This window comes from Callorhinchus milii, unplaced genomic scaffold, assembly GCF_018977255.1.
Source record: "Callorhinchus milii isolate IMCB2004 unplaced genomic scaffold, IMCB_Cmil_1.0 Scaffold7, whole genome shotgun sequence".
NCBI lineage: Eukaryota > Metazoa > Chordata > Chondrichthyes > Chimaeriformes > Callorhinchidae > Callorhinchus > Callorhinchus milii.
Genome location: NW_024704748.1, coordinates 24,543,768 through 24,571,270, shown reverse-complemented (window position 1 = coordinate 24,571,270; position 27,503 = coordinate 24,543,768).

Below are 27,503 nucleotides of genomic sequence, written 5' to 3'. Positions count from 1 at the left end.
CTTCATGCCAACTTAGTTCCAACCAGACATGACAAACTTGATTTTTTTATATGTATTTAATTGCCACATAAGGTTTTGGGTGTTATCCAATCAAAGATAAAAAGCAGATAGCTCTATCTAGATTTAGACTGAACCTCACAATCACAAGAAAAGAAACAGTGATCAAAGTTAATCTCAAGTAATTAAACAGACCATGTGTACTTCTGTTTCCATTCATTGTCAAGTTATCCCTTGTTATTTAGGTTTAACTCAGTTTCCAGTTATCTGCGGCACTTTTCTATTTAAATGATCATTGCATCCAATCCATTCAAGTGTTGCCCATGCATAATCCCAGTAAACAGTCTCTTAATTTTGCATGAAATCCTGTGAAGCGCTTTGAGACGTCCTTCCAATGTGATAAGGCATTATACCAAATTATTATTATTATCTCAAACCTGACCTTACACGTGGTCTTTTGCTAGGTGGGTCCATCTTCCAAGGAAACCATATGACTAACATGTATTGCTCTAACATGTTCTGTTCATGCACATATTTGCTAACCTATGGCACGCCATCATTAGATCATTGTTGATCACTTTGTTCTTCCAAATGATACCCGGTGTCCTTCTTAAGCAATGAGATCTAATTTGGGGTTGTGTTAACTGTGTGTGTGCAGAGGCAATTAACAACCAATAAAAAAAACAAATCTCCTTGACTGGTAAATACACATTTACGGTGTCTGTAATTCCCTTTGTACACATGATTTACATGTGGTTTCCTGCAAATGCAATTCCAATATTTCCTAGTTGTGCCATGTGATCAGGTACACCCATAGGCAAAATACTGTGAAGAGGCCTTAGCTTCTTAGATTGCATGACCAATTCATACATGCCATTCTTTATTAATTGGCATAGAAGTCAAATCTATTCATCTTAATAGAACTGTCCTTCATTCAATATGTTCAGAAATTGAATTGTGCTGTTTCTTGCCCGTATCCAGTGAAACTTTAGTTCTCTATATTTCTGAAACACTTTTCCTTTTTTTGGTAAATAGGACGAAGGACAATCCCTATAAGGCCCAAGTACAAATGTTAAATCAATATTGTTCCTTTATCAAATCTATGATGGTCATTTACTGCCATCACTTGCTGAACATCCACTGTAAGGATATGAATGTGAGCATTATTATATCTATTGTAAAGTTCCAGTGAGAATTCATGCAGCGAAGGCCACATCAGTTGTGGTATATTTCAGTTCAGAGAGAGAAAGACAAAATATTTAATATTCATACTTCACGTTAGATATTTGTGCAAAATTGGGGATAAACAGTTACATATCAGGAATCAAATCATTTTGATATTTTACGATAATGAATTGCAGCTTTAAAACCTATTATATTATATATACATACACAGTAATGGGTTTTCATTGCATTCCATTTTCCGTTACTTAATACAGTACTTTGGCAAAAAGGATCATTCTAGCCTATTTTACATTTGGATGTAAAAGTCAAATAGTACTTCACATTTTAAACTTAATTATATCAGCTAGCAGAACCATAAATGATCGTCGCTGCTATTTAATACAATGAATATTTATGTATCTGCACATCCTATTATATATTATAAATCATCGTGAAACCATCAGTTCATCATGAAACCATCAGTTAATCATGACGATCTGCTTCAAATGCGAGACCTTATAATGTACTGAGGAAAACATTATAACAGATAGAATTTAATCCAATTTGTAACAACACTGCCTAGTGATGTTTATGCCGTGTTGTGTGCAAATATTTAGCATTGCATGCGAGCGTGTGCTCAAAAACACATAAACTGATCTCTTTATTTGGTGATAATGCTGCCATATTTTCATACCTTGTCTCTGTGAGTTGATTGGGGAAGAGACAAGTCTGTTGATACACATAGCCCAGAGCCAGCAAAGGTATTTTAATATTTTTCATCTGCACACTCGCATCAGCCTTACACAACAAATAGTGCACCTAGAGATAGTGTAATGGAATACATTGGTTAGATACACTCCAGTGGGATTCTCATTGCTATTCTGCCATTGGGTTTCTGATGGCTTTTGTGCCAACTTCTTGTTTGTTCACTTTTATGAATGTCAGGACAAAGCCATTAACTCCTTTTTTGCCACTGTTATACTGACCTTTGGAGAGGTACCAGAAGTGAGGACAAAACCCAGTTGTTCCATCTGAACAATTGTGTATTGATTCTTAATTTATCACATTAGCAATATTTTGCATGTAACAAATATCATTTAGAATAAATTATGCAAATCGTAACCACCTGAATATAATCATTGTTGATCTGTTCCTTTCTTTCAGAGCTAATTTAACTATTAGCTGGGCAATTGTATTGCTTCAGAACAAATGACCAGGTTGCATCCAATATGGCTTATTAAGTATGTATTTGTCATTTAATGCCACAGCAATAGAACTCCAAAAACACTGTGTGACATGTTTGCATGTTAAATAAATTCTAGGCCTCTTGAAGTCCTCACGCAACTAACGACGGTTAAAATACTTCAACACCCGTACAACAAATAATTACTGACGTGGTGCTACTTTACAAAATATGCATCATTGTCAACCATGGGCCTTGGTAATTTCTTCACTCAGCACAGGCAGTTCCTCTTAGAATTAAGTTGAATTGCTCATCCAAATTGCTCTTGCCTTATCAGCATTTCACCTTTTCACTAATGCTATTTGAACCAAAATTTGCTGGTTGGGTAAATTGCTGTTTAGAGGTAACTGCACTTAAGCAACTTGCTTGTAAGTGCTGTAATCATTAATACAAATGCATCCTTTCAAATAGACAAAAGTCAACCAATACCCTCAGTAGGACAGATATTACATATTCTGCCTGCATTGTTTCCATCTGAGTTGATGCTCTTAAAGCTCTAATATTATGGTCCTATTTTATATTTTTCGTTGTGATGGTTGTTTTACCCTATGTTATGCATTGTAACATTATTATTATTGTTTATCTGACATGTTGGGGGTAACAAATTCATCTAATGTGATAATTGTGATATTACCACAACATTGGAAATGTCTGGTTGGCAAAAAATTGTATTGTGATACATTCAATAGTCTGATATAAACCATCTATTCAGGTCAAGTAACTACCTCAGTCTAATGGTGGTAGGTACAGTTACATTTGTATGACTTCTACAGAGTAACATTGCTTAATTTGCCTATGATATTTTTCTAGTTGCCAATAACATACGTTTTCACTTAAGCCTTCATTGGAGTTGAAAAAGGGGCAGTTTGCAATGGGATTCAATAATAGTGACTTAGAGAGGATGTGCCATCTCCAACACACAGATAATGGCTCTGAAAGCAGATTGTGGTATCCCCCAAGTTGCTGTGAGATACTGCAGCAAATATCCCTGTTAAAGACTCTGGTTCACATTTCATCCTGGTATCAATATTTAGATTCATTCCTTGCCCTTGATTTTAGCAAACTTCCACATTTGTTGCTCTACTGGCATTAATAACTCATTGCCCAGTTAAATGCATGCCATAAAATGTGTACTGGCATTATTATTGTAATAACTGCAGTTTTATACCTAGATATGCATCATCCAGATGGCATTCACTGCACATTAAAGTTACTACCAGGCAGATGATTAACATCATGGTCAACTAGAAATGTTCTTAGCAGGCTTGTCAGGATCAGTAACTAATTTCAGTATGACTGATGCTATAAAATAATTGTTTTGATCTTAATGAAATACAAAAAATATTATGCGTTTGTAAAAGTTTGTTCTCCAGTATTTATCTTGTCCAATATAATGGGAACTTGCTATATTGTGAACACTGCACAATATCCCTGCTGGAAAAATATTTTCAGGAACTTATTTTGCTTGAAGGCAACCCACAAAGATTTGCAGTTTTACTGGATCCATTAACCAGTTGTAGGTGTGCCCAGATGACAGTCACAAGCAAAGTAATGTTGTGAGGTGTGTGGCACACTTCAGAGGGCTGAATTTAATTGCAAATATATATATATAATACAACAGGAAAACAATGGACAAAAGGCAAAAATTGCAGATGCTGGAAATCTGATATAAAAACAGAAGCTGCTGGGAACACTCAGCAGGTCAGGCAAACACTGAATTTTATTTAGCAGTGAAAATTGCCCCTTAATATTTCTCCATTTTCCCCAGAGATTTACAAAAAAGGCTCCAAAAAGGCTATATCATGAATATCCAACAAAGATCAATATTCTACATTTTATGGCTTTTCCCAGATAGAAGTATGAATTGGAGGGCCTTCGTATTTATTATTTAGCAAACTCTAACCTTGCCTAAGTTTCAGATATGCGTATTTAAATTTTAATGCACTTCTTGTCCCTCGACCCACTTACTATTCCACTGTATGCCCCTATCCAAGGCACTCAGCTGTTAAATGGTTGTTAAACTTTATAATAGTGTAGATCAGTCAAAGTATTGTATCATAAACCTCCAGTTTTCCATCACTAATATTCATAAGGAGTTTGGTTTCTTAACTTTGCAGCAATAAGTACTGACTCAAAAACTGTGCGAATGTCTTTAAAAGCTTAAGCAATCCCTGTTGATTCGCTCAATAGATTTACTAAATGCGCAGATTTCATAAGAGCAAAATATTCTTTTCAACAAGTGAAAAAAAAAAGGTGGAGCTAACAAGACACAGCCTGAAGTGCAGAATATCGAGATGGTATTTTAGGTGGAAAATAAAATTGGGAACTGGAACAAGATTAAATCCTGTGAATGAATTGTAATGTTCCTAATACATGTAAAGGACCTGGATTTAAGTACTTAGTGCAAGGCAGAGTGCAGATAGCACCAGGCTTAGAGGAAGTGTAGAATCAGAGGAGACACCAACAACAAAATTACATTGTATAGCGCCTTTCACGTCGGGAGGATGTCCCAAGGTGCTGGACAGAATTTCAGACCCGAACTGGAGGTCAGGTTGGGGGAGGGGGGGGAAGCAGGGAGATCAAAAGCATGGTCGAAGAGGAACGTCTTGAGATGGGTCTTAAAGGAGGCGAGGAAGGGGGTGAGGCAGAGGGACTGCAGGATGGAATTACAGAGGGTGGGGTCAGAGTGGCAGAAAGCCCTCCTACTAATAGTGGGGTGAGCGAGGCGGGAGAATTGAAGCAGGCTGGAGCCCACTGAGTGGAGGGAGCGAGTAGGATGGTAGGGGGTTAGGAGGTCGCAGAGGTAGGGGGAGCAAGACCATGGAGGGCTTTGAAGATGAGGACCAACATCGTGAACTGTATCCTCTGTGTGATGGGAAGCCAGTGGAGTTGGGCGAGGATGGGGCTGATAGGGTTCCGGAGCCTGGTGCGGGAGAGGACACGGGCTGCAGAGTTCTGGATGATCTGCAGCCTGTGGAGGGAGGAGTTGGGGAGGCCGACAAGCAGTGAGTTTGCATAGTCGAGCCTCGATGTAATGAAAACGTGTATGAGGGTCTTGGGGGCCTGCGGAGTGAGACAGTGTCGGAGCCGGACGACGTTGCGGAGGTGGGGGAAGGCAGAGCGGGTCATGGTGCAGATGTGGGGTAGAAAGTATAGTTGAGGGTCAAACAAGACGCCAAGGTTCTGGACTGGCTTAGCAAGGTGGAGTGTGCAACCATGGATGCTGATGCTGTCAGTGCCTGAGGTGAGGAGGCGTTAACCGGCGCCAATCAGGAGAGCCTCGGTCTTGTTGACGTTCAACTGAAGAAAATTAGCTCTCATCCAGAATTTGATGTCCGACAGACATTCTGTCAGGACAGCAGTGACAGTCGAGATCCTACAAAGAAATCTCAACAGAGACGGTCATTAAAAAATGAAATTCAATATAGATAAATGCAACATACTGCATTCATTAAGTATAAACAGGGGACGCATACATTTCCTAGATGGGACGGAATTTGATTAGGAGGAAATTGGAATTGTAAAAATACTCCATTGTAGATGAAAGGATATTCTCATGTATATGTGGAACTCTGAGTCTGGTTTGGGTATTCTTAACCATGTGTCAGACAACCGACTGGACAAAAAAAAACCAAAAGGCCGTGAACTTTCTGCCTCAGCTATCTCTGGAAGAAAGGAGTAGAGTGGAGATATTGTCTCGCAGGACAATCTGTCACCAGATTACATAGAGAAATGTTAACACCTCCAGAAAATAAAAACAAAAACAAACTCTTTCGCTGTCCAAACACCTGTTATTGGTTTAGTACCCAATTAAAAATGTTTTTTTTTAAAAATCCTACATTTAAATTTCCTCCAGGTTGATATCATTTGTTGTCAGGCAAGTTGGCATTTGTGAAGAGTTAATTAGACAGCTAAAGTTTAATTGTTTGATTACTGTAGAGTTTGCACAAGAACAATAATACAGTTTCATAGTGTTTGATAATATTGCCTAAACCCTTTTGCCACATGTTATTTGTGATGGTAAGCAATTAAACAAAGGGCTCTTTTAGAAAGCTGTTTCTGATTCAGCGATGCCCTAATGAATGCCCTTTATCTGGGGTTTGAAGCATTTTTAGTGGCAAATTATAGGTCATTTCAGCTGCGAAGGTCCCCCCTCACTATATTTATTGAGAGAAATTAAATAAATCACCCCTTCGTTACAATTATTCCATTCACTGCTGTATAATTAAGATTGAAAAGACTGCCATTAAAATAAGCAAAGCTGTTTGAGGTACAGTACTGCTAATCGTATTGTGTCCTTAGCACAACAGATACAATAGGGAAATTTAATTTGATACTGATCTGCCATAGATGTGACATTAGGCAACTACTCCTGCTTTTCTTCTAACATATTTTGAAATTCAAATTATGCTAATAATCCAAATAGAGCAGCATTTCCATATTAGTACTGTTCCAAACCGCTGTGAGCACATTTTCTATGGCAACATGAAATAGATAGGTGACTGCAGAATGCTGCAATGAAACCACAGCTGACCAAAGAAGATTAGTTTTTAGTAAGGATGTCTATTTAAAATAATAAACTAAGATTGCTTGAAAACAAACCATCCAAACATGTCTGAATCTGAATTGGATAGGCTCGAGGATTGTATTGTATTTGCAATTATGTTAAATGATGCTTAGCTCCAAATTATAGCTCCAAATTAAAATTATTTGTTCTGGGAAAAGAAACATCACTATTTCTCCTCTTTACCCGTAGTGCTAGGCTTGAGTCTTTCACTGCTCTGATGGGGGGTGGGGGCACTTATTATCATGCAGGTTTTCGAATGTGGTAAATCATAGAGGAGGGTGGTCAATAATAAGGCACTCCAGGTAAAATCATCAAGACAGTGGCAAACAGGAGCAAGAATGCAAATATGACCAACAATGCTTTTTAATACACCCGGTGTTCATTTTGTTTCAGAGATACATGCTGAATTTAAAACTTTTGTGTTGGTTGCAAGAATAACTGTGTCTCGCTGGGATGGAGAGAAATACACTCTTTGGCTATTTTATTCATTGAAGATTTCTGAATTGTAAACTCAGATGCCTGAACAATCACGTAAATAATGAACAAGAAATAAGGGGTTAGTCCAACCAATAAAAATAAAAATTCTTGCATTTGATATCGTGCCTCATCACGTCTTCGACACATCTCAAAGCGCTTCACAGAATATACTATAAAATGAGTTGACTATATATTTTGTGGGCGGAACATGGCAGCCAATTGCACCCTCACTATATTAGTGTCCCACAAACAGTCGTGAATTGAATGACCAAATTATTATTTTTATTTATTTTTTGAAGGGCTCATTTGCACTGCGGGTGGAAATATTACATCAGAGCAACACCAATCATAATAATAATAATCGCCACAGGAATCTTGAGTGCTGCAGAAGATACATAGGACAATTTCTCCGTCAGTGATGCAGTTGGAACATTGGGTGTTGAATGTCCCTTCACAATCTTTATGAAAGTACACTGGAAGTGCTGGATTGTCAAAGGACAGAAATCTTTGGCACCAAAAGAGAACATTGCCAGAGGCATAGAAGAAAATTACTTGCTGGTTAGACACTACAGACGCTCATATATCACACAGGAAAGCTGAGAGGATGGCCAATATCCCAAACCAGTTTGAATACATAAAACTTGGTAGCCGGTAAGACCAGCGAATCAGTATCAAGAGGGCATACAATTGTGAATTATGACTAAAAGAAAAAAAGTGAGGTTAGAATAAATTGCAACACTTACTCAGCAGGATTTCAGTCATATCCTGTGAAGTGCTTCGACATGTCCTCCTAACGTGAATAGTGCCATATCAAATGCAAGGATTTTTGTTGTTATTATTATTAGGGCTATCATTTCAGAATGTCCTACCAAAAATGGCTGATGAAACTGAGTCTGTAATAATAATAATTATCCTTTTATTTGATCTAGCACTTTACATCTTTGAGATGTCTTCACAGGATATAGTGTAAAGTGGATTGACTGTATTTTGTGGGCAAAATATGGCAGCCAGTTGTGCACAGCAGTGTCCCACAAACAATCATGAAGTGAGTGGCCAATCTTATTTGGGGGAATTGTTGGCCAGGATCAACAATCTAAGCGTGAGAAATTTGCTTCTCTTTTCGAATAGTGCCATGGGATCTTTAACATCCACCCAAACAGACAGATGGGACCCCATCTCATTCCAAAGGACGGCACCTCTGACAATGCAACAAACCCCCAGCACTGCATTGGAGTATCATCTTAGACTATGTGATTCCAAGTCCCAACATGGGGCTTGAACCCACAACTTCCTGACCATAAAAGGCTCTTCTTTTTCTCCTCTTGACATGATCTTGCACCTATATCACATAGTCCCTGACTCCCCTACCAATAGGAATAATTTCTCGCTATTCACCCTGTCAAAACCACTCATAATTTTATGCGCCTCTATCAGGTCCCCTCTCAAATCTTTGGATCAATCCATTTTCAAGTGGGGAAGGGTGGTGGGAATTCGCCCATTTACTAGAGCACAAATTTGGACGATATAAGCTACTCATCACATTAAATATTGTCCCAGTCACTCGCAAGTGCCACAGTTTATATCACCATGTTGCGTGTTTGTCAACGAAGACTATTGCAGGAAGACATCAGCCCTTTAAACAGCGATTGCAAACAGGTGCTGTACCCAGAACTGATTCAGATCATTAAAAGAGGTCCTGATGTTACGGCGGCACTTTGCTTTATAGCTGAGAGTGAGATCATTGGGCAGCAACACGGGCAAACTACAAAACACTGTTGCTAGCTGGAACCGGCTAAGAGTCAGCTGTTTTGTTATGCAAAGTTAGTCTCCAGGGCACCGCCACATAAAGGGCATGAGTCACAGAAGCATTTATTATTTAATTACAGCCTTACAATCGGTTACTGATGATGTGAGATGATTACCAATAATTACTATGTATTTCAACCCATTCAGGGTCCCAGGTGGGGAACTGAAAAGAAGGACAGAATGGCAATTTGGTTAAACCTCAAAGGCAGCTATTAGTTAAATGAATTGCACCATATGTGTCCATTTACTAATTAGTACTCCCATAAACAACATAGTCAACTTGCTTTAATGCTGCACTATTTCAGCAGTAAAATTGTCATTTAATATATCCCAAAGCTTATGAGCGCCAAAGTGATATTTTCTTGTGCTTTCACTGCACAGACGACTTCATTTAAAGAGCGACTGGAAGCGGACGTGCTTGCTTCAAAGGCAAGTTTCACCTCGCTACGTATTTGTTTAATTCTGTCTTCGTGATACTTAGTTTTTATTAAGCGACAGCAATTTTTTTTAATGATTTCTGTTTATTCTCCCCCCCCCCCCCCCAACCCCATTTCTGTGCACTCTGCCTTGTACTTTTGTGTTGTCTGCTTAACTGAGTTGATTGCCATCAACAGCCCACAAATATCCCAGCAGCCATCAAAACGGTGACCTATTTCAGGGATTGAAGGATACTGTGAGGAGGAAAGGAGTCTTGCACAAAATTATTGATACATGTGTGTAAATTCATCGATACGCCGTCCGGTGGAGGGCGCTATATAAATCCAAGTTGTTGTTGTTGCTGTTGATGCATCCCTCACAAATAAGAAAAATAACTTAACCCCACAGACACGATGAGATAATACTAATAATCCTGTATTTCACATAATGCCTTAATACGCATTCGAGACGTCTCAAAGTGCTTGGCAGAATATACTGTAAAGTGAATTCACTATATATTTTGTGGGCGATACGCGGCAGCCAATTGCGCACAGCAGTGTCCCACAAACATATCTTTTTAATTGGCAATTAACAATTACGTATCCCTAAATGGACTTAAACAGTTATACAAGATAGAATGTTTTGCGACTTGTAATCCGTGTAATAACGGTCAAGAGCTAAACACTAAAGACCTGGCCAAATTTCGTATTGTTTTACATAGTTTTGTTTGTGTTGTATTCCTTGTACCGGATGTAAATGTGAATGGAAAAAAGTGCTTTGAATTCAAGTGAAAGAGAAAGGTGCCTTTACATTTAATTTAAATCCACTACTTGAGCCTTCCAGCAAACTAAACCAGATTCTAAACACTTTGTTAGCTTGGTGTAGTCAGTGCCTATGTACCAATCAGCTTGTGCAACACGTTGCAAAACTTGGCTGTTTCATCAGGCAAAAAGGTTTGCAAGACGTTAAGAAAAGTTGCCGAAAGTTTTTATGATGAAGCTGAATGCCGTTCAGTGATTTGGGAACAGGAAGTTAGCTCAAGGGTCAATTGAACACTTTTGAATGGCTGATTGAAGAGATCTTTTTTACTTGTCGCTTTCCAAACTGACAACTGAAATTATTAACTCAAGGAAGGATGTTGATTTATCTGATGAATTTGCGCGTTCAGTGGGTCAATTAAAATAAACTAAACCCAAGCAACTTGCACCATATTCTGCTTGAAAACAATGCAAGTGGTGTTAGATATTAAGTGCAAAAGTATTATTTATAAACCCGTGTTATTGAACCTTGTAAAACAGTATGTACAGTATTGCAATGTATCAAAACAAAGAACGTATGTTTATCTCTGGTGTAATATTGCCTCTTTCAGTTAGTTATGATCTGTGATAGCAAACTTATCTGGTTACCTTCAGAATATTTATAATTCTACTTGCGAATATCTCTCTATTGACCCCAAAATAATTGGGAGGAAAATCCACGTGCGTCTAGAATTACCCTATTTATGTAGCACTTTAGACTATGCAGAATCCATAATAATAATAATATTCCTTACATTTGATATAGCCGCTTATCACATCTTCGAGACGTCTCAAAGCGCTTCACAGAATATACTGTATAGTGAATTGACTGTGTATTTTGTGGGCAACACGCAGCAGCCAATTGTGCATGAATTGGCATGAATACTCCAAGAATTTAGAGTCTGCACAAGAACAAGTACTTTGTTAAGAAACATGCTGTGGAGTCTTTTTGCCACTAAGCAAAAATTCAAGCATGTATTTTGTCCAATGGTAGGGTTTCCAATTATCCTGGAAAATTCCAACCTCGCTAATAAGATCAAAATAGGTCAAACTGCTGACTGCTCTCAGTAGTGAATTTCTACCAAACACGACAGCAAAATAACAGTTTGTGAAATACAGTATCTGTATCATATTGTGTATTATGGATTTAAGCTTCAGTTTATGTTTTGTAAATTGAGGTAGATTAGCAATATAGCACAAATCTGGGAAAAGCAACTTGTCCTTGACAAATTAACCTTCCAGACTGAAACCATATCCAAGGAAAATTAAGAGCCTATTGGTAATAGTCCTTGGGTTTGATAACCTTGCATTTATCCCATGCTCGGAATAAGTCTCATAATACTTTGTAGGATTTTATTGTGAAGTCTTGTGGCTAAGTATTTATAGGCAAACATGGCATGTCCTACAAACAATAATGAGGTGAATGACCAATTTTATCTGGGGTATTGCTGGCCAGCCACTGGAAAAACTATTTTTTGAATAGTGCAATGGATCTTTAATGTCCACCTGAACAGGCAGACGAGACCTCGATTTAATACCTCATCCAAAGGACGGCACCTCTAACAATGCAGTGCCCACCTGCCCTGCCCAACACTGTATTTGAGTCTCAGCCTAGGCTGAGCTCAAAGTTCTGACGTGGAGCTTGAATCCACAACTTTCTGTCTCGGATGTGAGAGTGCCACCAACTGAGCCAAGCTGACACCAATACGAGAGAGAGAGAGGGGTGGGGGGTATTATATTTTAAGTTTCTTTTAACAGTAATCTAATTGCTTCGCTNAAAATAATCACATGTAGACAGAGGAATGTGTGGAGACATCATTTAAGCTATAATAGTAGCGATTTGGTCATAATCAACAGTCAGAGCTCATTAAATAATAATACTCGTACAAAAATAGCTATTCAGGTCAGTCCAATTATTATTCAATTGTCATTTGAAAATAGGCAAGACTTCTACAGTCCCTTTTTGAGTAGAGATTAGAAGTTGACATACAGGGGTCAAAATTCATGTCTCAATTTTGATCCCGTAACTCCTTCAATCAATTGATACCCTGACTCCATGAAAAGTGAAAGCATTTGTGACTGTTAGTGCTGAGATACTAGAACAGTATCTGTATTTCTCTGATGAGAGCTGCACCCTACTTCTCACAGGCAAATACATCAAAAATTTGCATCTACATAGTGCCTTTTACATAGTATTGGAATGCTTTGCCAACACCATGCTGGATTTTTGTTCAGGTTGTTCATTTGAAATTCTACATTCTTTACTATCAATCAATTATTTCCACGATAACATTCCATATCTTTCCATGTTTCCTTAGCTAAAGAGAATATTAATTGATAGGATTATTTACTCTTTAAGATGCCATGTCATCAATGGGATTACTTCCATTTGAAAGAAGCAAAACCTTTTGTGTTGAGCCTGATCTATATTTTCCACTACCAGAGACAGAGGCAATTTTTTTTTGTATAATGACTTATTTCCCTCAGTAAGGTAGGTCAATTTGAATAATGTCAACTAATACCTAATCGGATGGTTTAGCTTTCTGCTGTTGGTGATGAAAAATGTGGGGCAGCCAAAAATTAGTTCATTAGAAAGTGGTTAACTTTTGCAAATCTCTGACTGTGTGAAACCTGACTGTGTGAAATAACTGCTGCAGTCAATTGGAATCGGTTTGAAACAACTGTAATTAACTCTGCTGGTAGAAGGAAAAATAGTTGCATTCACGTGATTTATTGCTAAAATTACACATCTGCATGGAGTGGTGGACCATAGAAGATTAGGACATCTTCTAGGAGAAGGGTTGATGTATGGCAAGACTACTGTAGTCTTGATAACCTGCAGCCAGAGGTATCAAAATTAGGTGGAAGAGTTTATCTGTAGCCTCAGGTTGAATAACAAGGTTGTGTCTCGGGTGATGTCAAATAGCAGGACAAGTGGCCTAAAATCTCTCATGCTCTAAGTCTTAAAACCATCGTCTTAATTGTAGTCTTTATTTTGAAAATGTTTTTCTACAGTTTGCCACAGATATGCCCTGAGTAGGGATAACACCCATTGCCAAAGAGAAGGTTGTCACATCAGTAAGAGGGATAATGCATGCATCCTTGAACAATATTTGGTCACTCAATCCAAGACCTCAATGTTTGTGGGTCACCGCTGCATGCAATTGGCTGCCGCCTTTTGCCAACAAAACATACAGTCAATTCAATTTACAGTATATTCTGTGAAGCGCTTTGAAACGTCTCGAAGATGTGATAAGGAGCTATATCAAATGCAATGATTACTATTATTATAATATTTTAGTTGAAGGGACCCATCGTTTCCAATGAAATCTCCAACAACCACATTGACTATTGTAAACATAAATTGCACATTACAGCCAACTATACCTGCATCTCCATGTGCTACTGCTAAATAAGAGTGAAACATAATCCAGCAATCAATGCCTACTACTGATGTTGTGGTCCAATATTGATTTTCGTGGTAATATTATCAATGAATGTATACAATTGCACTCGAAGATGATGCATCATTTATTTAAAATGATCAATGTGTTATGGATCTCCGCTTCACATATTTACATGAATTAATCCATGAGACTCTGGTACCCTTTCTCCTCACTATGACATTTCTAGTAGCGAAACTACTGTAGGAAAGAATAGCATGTTTATGGGGGATGCACGGTTTTTGGTTGTAGGATTTGAGAAGGGATCAGTCGCAATCTCCAACATCTGGGCAAGAAGTCAAGAAGTGACTTGAACTGCTCGACTGGAAGGTTGAATATATTTTATAAAGTTGGGCAAGGATACATCGCTGATGTTGCTGATCCATCACTTCACAGGACTCGCTCCATAATGGAGGGCTATAGTTTCAGGAAAACTCATTGCTGTTAATTTCAGAACAAACAGCGCCACCTAGCCGTAATGTAACTTCTTTACCGAGATCTTGAACTTGACACTCGATACGTTACAACAACTCTTAGCTAATAATAGTCCTTGCATTTGATATAGTGCCTTATTGGTCGATTGGCGGATCGCTTGCTTTCCGGGGGTAATAAACCTATTTTAAAAAATAAAGAAAAAAATAATTTGATCGCTCAATCCACGATTGTTTGTGGGGCACGTCCGTGCGCAATTGGCTGCTGCGTTTCACGCACAAAATACACAGCCACTACACTTCACAGTGTATTCTGTAAAGCGCTTTGAGTCATTTCGAAGAAGTGATAAGGCACTATACCAAATGCAATAATTATTAATATTATTACATCGTTATAGGATCTACAATCGCTTCACAGGATCGACAGTAAAGTGTAGTCACTGTGTATTTTTCGGCGAAGGTGGCAGCCAATTTGAGCACAGAAATAAACTACAAAACAGCCATGAGGTGAATGACTAATTTTATCAAGGGGAAGTTGACCAAAAGACCAGGAACTACTCCCTTCTCTCTTCAAGTAGTGCCACGAGATCTTTAATGTGCACCTTAACACACGGTTTAACATTTCATCTGAAGAAAGAACAATAATACAATACATATTTTTTAAAAAAACATTAAATGCTAAAATTGAAGTTGAAGAGATATTCCTCATTGACAAAATGCTCCTCAGGAAATTGGTAACGTTATACTCGGTGTCCTTATCACCAGAAATGCATCTTGTGATGTAAAGTGTATGTCAAACTGATCTGCGAGATATCAACTCAAATGAAATCTTGGATTGAGGCTGAAATCTCGTGAGTCGGGAGATGTGCATGGAGTTCCCTGCTGGAGATAAAGTTTACATCATGAGGCACCTTCAGCAGCATTGAGACACCAACAATATTACTCCTGTCGTGTAGAGCACTTGAGCACTTTGCATAACCCCATTGTGTTGTAATCTTGCAACTACATTCATACAATCATAAGTGATATCAAAAAGTGACACATAATTTACATAAATGTTGGAGTTTAACATGATACACCTTGTGCCCGTATTTAAATTGACACATAATATTAAGGCCATTGTATTTTCGTGTAATTGTAAGCAACACAGGCGGTCAATTCAGAGATACAGAATTCAAATTAAACCACACTTTGCATTTTTGCCATCTGTGTCATAATACAACAGACTACAATTATTAATTCGTTGACAGTTGGCAATAATGCTCCTTTAGAACTCAGAACAGAATAATTGTGGTTTCGACCACAAATGCAAAATCAAAGGTCATTTAAATAGAATAACTGTAGTTATTATGTATTCTAATTCATGATGCTGTTTCTAGGCAAAATGTCAGGTTCAACAACACTACAGTGCTTATTGTGCTTTATGTGTTGATTTCTAATGGGATTCCTTAATAAAGAATCTGAATGGGGACTTCTTCTGTCCTGCACAGAAATATATCCTGCATCATGCCGACCTGAGGGAATTATCCTGAGGGAAGCCAGATAGCATTTTGCATCTTTACTTTCCTGGTATCACAAATTGGCTGCCGCATATCGCCCACAAAACACACAGTCACTGCACTTGACAGTAACTCCTGTGAAGCTTTGAGACGTCCTCCCGACTTGAAAGGGGCTGTATCAAATGCAAGGATTATTATTATATTAACATTCTTACTTTTAGTGCTTTTTAAAAAAAATATCTTTCAAGAGACAATTGTTATGATGTACTCTCTAACATTGACTTATTCTGAATGAAAAGCTTTGAACCTTTTGGTACAAATGTACTGCTCTTTGTAAGCAAAGCCCTCTATACAGAGCAGGATATCAAATTTGTTGTTTTCTATCCTATACAAATGTAGGCCCATTTAGGTTAGAATAGCAGTTAAGATTTATTATTGCAGGTAAAACAGTGGACTGTGATGGCACTTTTTTTATTATTTACTTTCAAATGTTGTGCTATTATCCATTCAGTTTTCATAGCGGTGCACTTGCCCATCCAGCTGAGCTGCCTCATAGCCTGAAGGTACTCAACATCTGTAATACTCAACATTTGTATAGCGACTTTCACCCAACATGAGAGGCGCTATACAAATGTATTTTGCTGTTGTAATACAGTAGCTTAGTAGCTGTGAAGTGGAGCATTCTCTCCATTCTCAACATGTTCATTCCCTTTACATTGCTTTGGTGTTCCAGTGGGACAAATGCATTTCAGTTCCTTGTGATCCAATGGCATTGAATCTGGCCCTCTTAGCTCTCTGGCGACTTATTGGCACTAATATGTCTGATTTCCCCAGTGTTTTAGAGATTACGAGGCCTTTATGCCTAACCTTGGTCATTTGTACATTGATTTTGCATTAATCAGAAATGGTTGGCTTACGAGAAAAAAACTCCTAAGTGGAACAACATTGACAGTGTTTGTGGTAACACTGGATACTCCTGGTCCATGGGTGTTACTACACTTCACAGCATGAGGAATTTTTCACCCTTGGTGTTAATAGGCGGTGTCAAAGCCAAGTCACGTTTTGTTGATGCAGGTTCAACTCGGCATGAAATAAATCCCCGACAGTGAACTGAAGTCACTGAATTAGCCAATTACTTACGTGTGGATTCAATCACATTAAATGATGGAGCTTTGGCTTGCAGGGTTAACAGGAGCTGAGTGGAAAATATTCTGTTCCGATTGACTGGTCTGCCCCTCCAGATCCTGCTGATGAGCCAGGCTGTCTGGTCTGTCACCAGCAGGTTAGTTCCCTAGAGTTCTGCGGACCTGCCCCACTCAGGAATCAGACTACGAGCCTGTCAGAGGGAGTAGACTCGGCTCCGACATTCCATTGCCAAGCACATCACTGTGAAACCAGTTCAGCTACAAAGGGTCCCGCTTAACCTCACCCATGCCCCTCAGGAGGATATTAAATCCTGTATAACATATGCTATATTTGGGTATTACTGTCTAACCATGTGTTGTATATATGTCTACAAAGTGTTGTACATCTCCTTTGTAAAAATTTTAATGTGCTGGTGGAGACCTTCAGGCTAAATCTCACAATTGTTCCTTGTTTCCTTGTTGTTTGACTTTGAAGCTCAGGCCCCAGCGCTTGAAATTAAAACAAGAAAAGAAAAGAATATAAAGCATCAAAAGGCAGGAAAAACCAACTTCCTTGTTGTGTTTTATTTGCTTTTCACTGACCCAACCTCAATCCAAATGATTTACTAGTAAGATTTGCTTAAAGTTCAGCATAAATGAAAAAGCACTTACTGTTATTCATTACCTAGAATTATAATCGTAACACTTCACTTAGAGCAGCATTTACAATTGTACTCCATTACATTTGGCTGAGTTAGTACTGCACTGGTTCTGTTTGTATGGGAGTGCCAAGAGGAAGTGTGAATTTCTACTGATCACTTGTACTACTTGTTAGTGACAGGAGTGGCAGAATTCATGCACACACACACACACTGGAACACATGCATACAGTGTGCCCTTTACTCCTTCCGTTGCTGTATTTTTCTCCTGATTCCGAATACATTTTGAAGCGTTTCTGTGCTAATTTTCTTTTTCAGAGTGCCTTTATCCGTCATTCAGTTTTCAATTGAATCGTACCATGTGTTTTTAACTTGTGTTGAACGAGTACTCACATCCATAAATACATTGATTTTATAAATGAGGGGTCTGTATATTGTATGCTTATCCCCCCGTGGGTACTTACAACACTGCGGTTAAAACATTTTGTTTTTTAAAAAACAAGTTGCAACTCAGATGGCCTTCACTCCCTCCAAATCAGCTTGATTGACAGATGTCATGGTGACTTTTATTGTACAATTACAGGTAGTGGAACAGGGTCAACATTCAGTGGGCAGGTATGGCAAGGGCAGTCTGATCAGCCCACACAGGTTTTAATCGCCAGCGCTGACACTGTACCAGAAGTGCTCTCCTGCTTAAAATTTCTATTCATAATCAACAAATTGTGGGTTGTAGAAGCACAATTAGCAATTTCATTGCTTCCGAGGACGACTGAAGAATTCTGTTCCTTTATCTTGCAAATGTTGTGGGGGTTTTTTTAAACTTCAATTCAGTTATTCATGCAAACTGCTTATTTAAGGACATTTATTATGCCTTGGTTTCCTTCTCATAGCAAGGTACAGTGAGCATCAGATAACGAGGCTAGTGCTTTGTGTCCTCAAAACCCATCAGCTCATGAATGATTATTTTATCTGACAGAATCCGTACTTATTGCTCCTTCTCTGGACGTATATGAACTTGCACTTCACCAAATTGATACCTACTATTTTGTCAAGTTCTGTTTGATGTGTTGAATGAACATTAACATTCCGTTCAATGTCTCTTCAAGCAATCTGACGCTAAAACTATGGAAATGTACCTATTCAAACTGTTCCACTGATATTTCAAGCAGTAATGAAAACATAATGTAACATAATTTGCGCATTCTGTATGTTGCCAATATACACACACATTATAAGTCAATAAATCCAAATTTCCTAAACTGAGTGAAAATAGTTTAGGTTAGTAATTAGTAACATCAAGAACTACAATGGTACTATGCCTAATTGAAAAACATGGAAATTATAACTCCAACTGTAGTGGAAATGCAATAAATGTTATAGCAACGAGAGATTAATGTACTTGGAATAATAATTGAAAGGCTTTTTTTAATTTAACTATTCTTATATTTGGCATAGTGCCATTTATGTTGAGGAGAGTTGCAAAACACTTCATGGGATATCCTGTAAAATAATGTGAACCAAAGGATCGAGTTAACTATCTTATTCTATCATTGAAGGTTTCAGTGTAAGACTATTTGGTGAGACCTTGAACTGATAATGTATAACAAGGACAATATCCCATTATTTTTGACACATAGCTGTTTGATGTGCAACAAAGTTCTCTGCTGTTTGAAAGGCACAGACATATCTTGCTGAGCCATACCAATGATTAAATCTTTAATGGCACGTGAAAATAGAAGAAATGCAGTCAAAGAAATTCAGGGAAACATATGGTGTGAGCACTTGTGGGGTTTTACAAGGAGTGAAATGGCATAGTTACAATTTATGATCGATGAAAAATGAATGCAAACTGGTTTTAACATTTTCATGAAAGCCAGAGTTTGTATTCATCATTCAGGAAATCTACATTGGGGGTACATAAGATTTAATCATTTCTATGCAAATAAAGTACCATTACAAGCTCAATAAGTTACCAAAAAATCTACCAACTGATTTCCGTAACAGTTATTTGTATAAATTGTTTTCCTTTCTTTGGGCACCTGATTAAAATGTGTCCTGTATTCTTTTAAACCAAGAATGTATTTCCAGATGATTTTCTCTGGAAAAACAAAAGAAAAATCTTACCAGAGTCAGATGCTCAGCAGCACGCTTTGAAATAAATGACGTAGAATTTCTGTGGCTTCATGGACTCTTTCGATTGGGTTTGGGATTAACTGATGTTGGATATTCCTGGTTCAGTCCCTACTGTGTTACGTAACTTGTAGGAGCTGAACTGACTGTATGCAGTGAACACAGTTGACTTTGCTGCAATGATTCCACCACTGTAGTAACACCTCAATCGTTATGTGAAGTAGACGAGAGTATAGCCGACATCACGTACTCCATTATGTTTCTCTAGAAATCGGGAGTAGAGCACATACCAAGATAGGTCCAGCAGATCTAGATGAATTCTCTGCTCACCTTCCCAATAGCTTTCTTACCGCAACAACAAATTACATTTGTATAGAGCCTTTCATGTCAGGAAGACGTCCCAAGGCGCTGAAACCAGGTTGGATGGGAAAATTCAGAAGGCTTTCAATCCCAATTTTCAGCAGGTATAAATAAAATAACAATGAACATAACACACAACTCGTCAAATTTCGGTAACCTGAACATTCATTTCGTGTTTTGTGTCATCGAAACCTAACGTAATATCTTCGAAAGACAGGCGCACAATTTTTAGAATGCGTAGTAAAAACGTACATTGCAACTGCTGAATAAACATGTTGCTTCACTAAAATTTATCAAAGCATAATTCAGTATTCAAGAGGTTATTCGGGGGGACCCACAAGAATTATTGTGGCACATTCTTTTGTACTTTATGCAGACACAAAATAAATCAGACAGGTCAAACAGTGCTGATGTAATCTCACGGTGAGCTGAAAACATAGTAGCTCTCTCAGCCACTGGGGTATAGTCAAGCATACAGTGACCCTGCTGTGAACCAGAGAAGAAGAGGGATCACCAACAGGTGCAGTCTGACAGAACTCAATGTCGCATTCAAGTTTATTCTTTGTACGATTCTGAGAACCACGGGCTTGCGTTTTTTTTTATCAAATACCCCAGGGTTTTCCCCTGCATTCTCACAATTACCTGAACAAGAAAAGGGGAATTCTTCTCCGGCAAGGCAACTTCGGTCAAGGGCAGTTCAGATTCAAGCCGTGATTGGCACAAGGCTGCAGACTAGAAAAGCCAGCAAAATCAAGAATCAAACCGTCCTGTTTAATAGAAACAAATTGCTCTCCACTTCACAGTGACACAGATAGCAAGCCATTTGTGCCTCCGCTCTTTGTTGAGAACAACAGAAAGGAAATGTATTCGTCTTGGGAAGGATAAAGTTCTGGCTTTTTGTTACACTCAGTTATCTTATTCTGAGCAACAACTGCAGCAGTTAAGTAGTTGAGGTACCTTGTACGTTTGTTTGATTAAAGGTCTGTAACACTGGCCAGAGCAGAAACAGCTCAGGTGCATGTAATAGAGATGAATGAAAGATTTGTTAGTGATCAGTCAGCAAGACACTGCGGCATTGTTTTTTTTTAAAAAACATACCCTGAATGAATGCTTTTGAGTAGCCAGCCACTTAGCGTGGAAGTAACGGAACTTGAAAAAAATACCTTTGATTGCACCTGTGAAATTCTACCGAATTAGTTTTGAACGAAAAAGAGATAGAAGAGACAAACAAAACTTTCAGAGCAGTTTATTTTTATTTTTAAAAAATGTTTAGATGCACTTTGTAATAGGAACTGGTTTGTTTGTCCATTAGTGCGATAACCTTTCACCTATAATTGTAAAGGTTAGAGGTCACAGTGTTTAGACATTGCAAGTGCATTTGACTTTTGACATTGGTTTAACAATTTCAGGTAGAATAATAGATGCATTGAATGAGATGCTAAATTATTTTTTGAGAGAAGGAGACTGCAGATGCAGAGGATTTCGACATAAGTTGTTGATTCTGGCTTGAACTGGTCTGGGATGAAGTCTGATTTTATCTTGCCCACATTTGAATTCCTGGCAAAAATGGGTGAAACTGAGATTTATAGGGAACTGTGAACTTACACTTGCCCCAAACACCTACCATTGTGTCAACCACAGTGTACCCAGTGATTCAGTGATTAACATCCAAGACTAAGTCAAATCAACCTGAAAATCTGAACTGAGGCTGGTTTGCTTATTCCTCATGTTTAGGTTGAATTGACACTTTGCTGGAGAAGGTCCATTTCTCGTTGGAGAGGAGTAGAGGGGAGGGTAGGAGGAATGGTGGATGCATTAGCAGTGGAGATGCGGGGCATTGTGGTTGAGGCCATGCACCATGCAGTAAGACCAGAGAGGATAATGCAATATCTTATGGGGCAATTGCTGCAAACAATCTTTATGGTTTGCAATGGAGTGCATGCATTATACAGTCAAGGTTGAGAAACTGCATTCTGACAGTTTACATGCATTTTGGTAGTGCAAACACTGCAATAGAGATTTAGGCGATGGGAACAGGTAGTCTATGTGATTGTATGCATCACTAAAATAAAAGTAGTTTTAAAGTAGAAAAAGGTTTAACGTAGGTTCCCAGATTATTCGTGTATACCCTGAGTCTTAATTTACTTTTATTCGTTTAAAGATGCACTGTTTGGGATCTATCTTGGTGTTAGGTTCAAGGTAAAGTGAGAGTTAAAGCTTTAGGTTGTAAGATAAGGTCAAGGTTTAAGCTATAGGTTAAACGTCTGGGTTTAACATAAGGAGATGGGATTACTGTTTTAGTGTTGGAGCAATTATTGAGCATATGGTTAAGGATTTAAAGTTGGTCTTTGCATTGTTGTGACATAAATATTAAGGTCTTAATATACAGATTTGGGGTGCATCGAAATGCATTAAAATGCAACAGTGAGGACAAGTAGGAGTTGTGGAATTAGTTTAAATATTTGGACAATCAAAGTTATATTTGTAGCATCACTGTACTAAATTAATTAATAATTGTGGTCAAATGATTGCAATGATTAAGACACTTCCTATGCAATCCTTAAAATAAACCCTTTTTGAAAGCTTTGGATCTCTTCGATATCAATCTATTTAACAGTGCCTGTTGCCTTCGTTCCACTGACCTCATTGAGAAATGCACACTCGTTGCCGGATTAAATAAGGCCTGCAGTGATTTGAGTCCTCTGCATGACACAGAGTAAGTAGGCAGTAATCCTCATCTTAAACCCCTTTGCTCCACAGATCAGCCTATAGTAACCGATACTCCTGTGACTGTTACAGAATCTTATTGTGTTACCTTTAGAATTACCCACTTCTTCCTGTTTGTTCCGTGGAATGTCAATGGAAACCGCCCTGCCGTTTAAAACTTTTCTTTTGCTGAAAAGCTGTCTGTGGAGAGCATCTGATTTCAATAACGCAATGGTGCTCATTGTATAGCTGATTCTCCGGTTAAGCATAGTGTCAAACAGCAACTACGCTAACTGCTGCCTTCGGTTTCTTCAATATATTCCCAGCTTGATCAGTTTAGTCTTGCGACCTTGTGCTTTTTAAAATTACTATCTTGATTAACTCTGTCAGCAGTCCTTTCTTTGCCCTGTATCCTCTGCCATTTCACAACAAAAACGCTCACACAATGGAGTGTTTAGAATCATCTCTCGCGCACAATGGATCTGACGTTTTTTTTTAATCAAAAAGGCTTACAGTCTGTGGTCTCCACAGAATTTCAGATAAACTGATCAACCTTTTATACAAAGAGAAAGTTGGTTTCACTTACAACTTTGAGACCTGTTCAAATGAACCAATATTTCTGATCATAGGGGGTCCAATATATGCTGTCATTTCCAATGTATTCCTTACAAAGGAAGCTGCAACTATGTCACACACCAACTGACTCACAAGAAGTTCAGTCCAACATGATCTAATTTGATCTAATTTGAGTGCAGAATTCCTGCGGTTGACGCATCGTGTGTGATGTACTTGCATTTACCAGAAGGTGCTTCCACTTGGAAAACCATTAGAAATAATAATAATTCTTACATTTGATATAATTGGCTGCTGCGTTTCGCCCACATAATACACAGTCACTACACTTTACAGTATAATCTGTGGAGTGCTTTGAGACGTCTTGAAGACGCTACATCAAACGAAAGGATTATGACCCTGTTGTTCACACTATTTACAGACAACTTATGCTCATCTGTTACCTTTCAACAAAGGATTTTATCATCTCAAAGCACTTCACGTGGAAGGAGAGCACAGTTTAACATTTACTTGATGACAATACCAAGCTAGGTGGGCAGCTAACTAACAAAGGGAAAGCAAATAACATTCGAAAACTTTGGACCAATTAGGCTGATAGATTAAGGAGTTGCAAAAGGATGTAGATTAATTTATTAATAACGATGTAGAGTCGACATTGGAGAAATAATTATGCTGATTGCTAAAAAAAAAAGCAATATTTTTGCTGTGCGTTTATGGTAACAAATCTCAACATGAGGCTGTAGCAAAAAAATTGCTGTTTTTAGTGATTATACTGACGTCACGTATCATATAATAAAATAATAATCCTTGCATTTGATCAGGTCTACGAGACGTCTCAAAAGGCTTCACAGAATATACTGTAAAGTGTAGTGACTGTGTGTTTTGTGGGCGAAACTTAACTCAATGCAGACTACAATTCGAATTGTTTGCCCGAGTGCTACATTAGGGCATTGCTTCTACACACTTGGATCTGGGAGGAAGCTGTCTACACCTTTATCCTGTAGAAATGTTTGATCCTCCAGGCTACACAACACAGGCGACTGAGATGCCAAAGCCCATTATGGAAAACGCGAGTCCCAGATATAAATAAGAAAAATCAATCAATCAAAGAGGCTTTTAAGATTTGAAAATATTCCAAGTCCATGATGTGAAGGCTTGTATATGTACTTTAATGTTATGGTAATCACTACTGTCAGTGCCAGGCTTTACAATGAAAAATAACCTGCTTGGAATTTTTGTGAGAAGCACAAGTTATATTCAGAGTAGGTCTGTGTGTTACATTTTTCACAGCTTTAATGTTGTTTTAGTCAGGCCTAGTGCGGTTATGAAGTGCTTTATTGCAACGCACACTAGACCTGACAGCTCAACGGCATTGTGCATCATTGTCATCTTTTGTACCCCTTTCTGCTGAGCTGACAGAATCTCTATCCATCCACCAAACCCCTCAGGCTATCACTCCTCTGTACTGCAGTTAAATGTGACCCATTAGTGAAACTATCACTGCATATAGTTGGCAGAGAAAGAGGCATGAGGTTACATTGGTCATAAATGTCAGAGAAGTTTGCTCAGATCTTTTAAAATTATGCATAATAATGTTATCATGTTTCGGAAATTTCTTTCTGGAAGCCATTTAAAAGGGGGGAACTCAATCCCATTTAATAAACAGTATATTTTTGTAATTTATCCACAAACACAATCTTCTGCCAAGTGTTCTGAACACTGGGCTGCTGTTTTGCGGAGTTATCCAGTTTGTAATATTGCACCTGCACAGCTGCTTGCCTTCGCTTTTCCATAGTACATTCTGTGTAGTGGGGACAAAATGCAGGTAACCTACAATTCTGTTGCAGGATTGTGGCTCGTAATGTTAACACAATGGCCTTATTTACATGAGTTACCTTGATGTTGGTTTTTGGTCGAGGGGCTTGAATCTTATCAGGAAAACAGGATAAATGATTATTGTAGTCCAATTACGTTTAGCTGATGTCTTGTCAACCTCTTAGTGCCATTGATGGTTTCATTGAATTTATCACAAATGTTGAAATAATATGACTCCCCAGGAATGCTGGTATGTACGGCACTGGAATAGACCGTTGTAGTCCACATTTACAGATTTTTCTCTAGTCTGAGGGATCCACTAAGTCAAATAAACTCAATGATTAATATTTAGCACAAACTGAGTCCAACCATCAACTTAACATGGCTGGTTTCCAGGATTAATTGAAAAATTTGCACACAAGTAGCCAGTTTTTGTCAACGAATCAAACTAGTTTTGAGAACTGTTGGCAAATTTCTTTGATCTAACTGTCTATACAATACATAAACAAACCTTGGCACAACTCAACCCAGTAGTTGTTAAACATCAGCAATACAACAACAATAACAACAACAAGATTCCATTTATAGAGAGCCTTTCACGTCGGGAGGTCGTCCCAATACACCACAAACCAACAATAATTTACATAAATTGTGGCTCTAAACTGATCTGGGAGCAAAACAATGGACATTAACAACCCGTTTATCTCCATATAAACATATGGAGTTAAAATTGCAAAGTTTCACTGTGATCAAGTTTCAAAGTGATGCTACTTTTACCATCTAATCTCATTGCTCATCATGTATCAGTTTGTGAATATATTTCTTTCCCTACTGATGCCTCAAACTCTCTAACTAAAAATATTGGAAATTGATTTTAATGGTATCTTGGTAGATGTTTTGTCTGACTGAGCATTTTCTACCGGTGCGGTGAAGACGAGTGGAAGTCTAGTTTAATTTAAATTTAATATCAAAAAATTAATATAAGACTGGTTATGTGCTGACATAATCCCCAAAGCAGCTGTGGATTTAAGCACCAGCAAAAATTATCCAAATGAAAAGGCTATATTGAAACTCAAACAAGAGACTCGCATTGAGATGTCTAGAATAAGTGAAAAGGCGCTATATCCAATGCAAGGATTATTATGATTATTATTATGACCTGTCACTGTCAATAGCCACAGCGAAACACAGAGCACAACCAGCAACCTCTCGTGTGTCTGGGTAGAGGTACAAATGGCACTTGTTTCACTACATTCCTCTTATCATTTAAAAAAGAAAAAAAGCTAGTGAAACTGATGAGCACCCAAGCAATCATAAATGCCACTGGTGAGAAACGAAGTTACAGCATGGCAGTGCAGAATTTGGCAATGAGCTCTGGACAAAACACGAAGACTTAAAGAAAAAGGTAACGATGGAACATTGTTGTGCAGTAGGACGTATACACCGGAGCATATTATTGAGAGCAGAAGTTATAAATGATACATGCAAAAAACCTATACTAACTGTTATGCATTGTTTGCTAAATGTAGTGAATCTTTTGTTCTGGGATTATAATGAAATTTCCCATTATAAAAATGCAATGAAAGATTCGTAACACTTAGTCAATGGTGCATAATAGCTCCCATGTTGACTATAATTTAGAAGGAAAGGTAATAAATGTGAAAAGGCAGGGATATGCAAATTACAATCAATATGTCATAAAAGTGAATGTACTACAGTGAGGATTCTGCATAGGCCAAATCATCATGTTTCGACCACAACCTCTGCTAAGTTCAAGGCTGAATCGGTGCATTATCTACCAAAGGGCACAGAGAGCAAAATGTGGTGCTTCCATACACCTCAATCACTCAGTGCCATGCGGGACAGAACACAGTGAATTTCCTAGAGAAATACACTTTGGAAGTTTGTGTGTGCAGGAAGGGGATGGGGCAGTGAGGAACACACTTACAGAAAATAACATCATTCAAATGTAAGGCGGAAAATGTGATGTTTCATAATAAATGTACCAAATTATTGAAAATGGTATTGAATCTGTTACAAAGCATTGCATTTTCTCACCCTTTTTTACGCACTTGCCTCTGATGTAAAGCTCGCTCAACTCGCTTCCATTTTGATACTCTGGTTGGGTTCAAGGTCAGTTTCAAGGGCTTCAGTGCTGTCATTTTTGGATTGTTATAATAATCCTTGCATTTGATATAGCGCTTTTCACGTCGGGAGGACGTCCCAAAGCGCTTCACAGAACACACTGTAAAGTGAATTGACTGTATATTTGTGGGCGAACGCGGCAGCCAATTG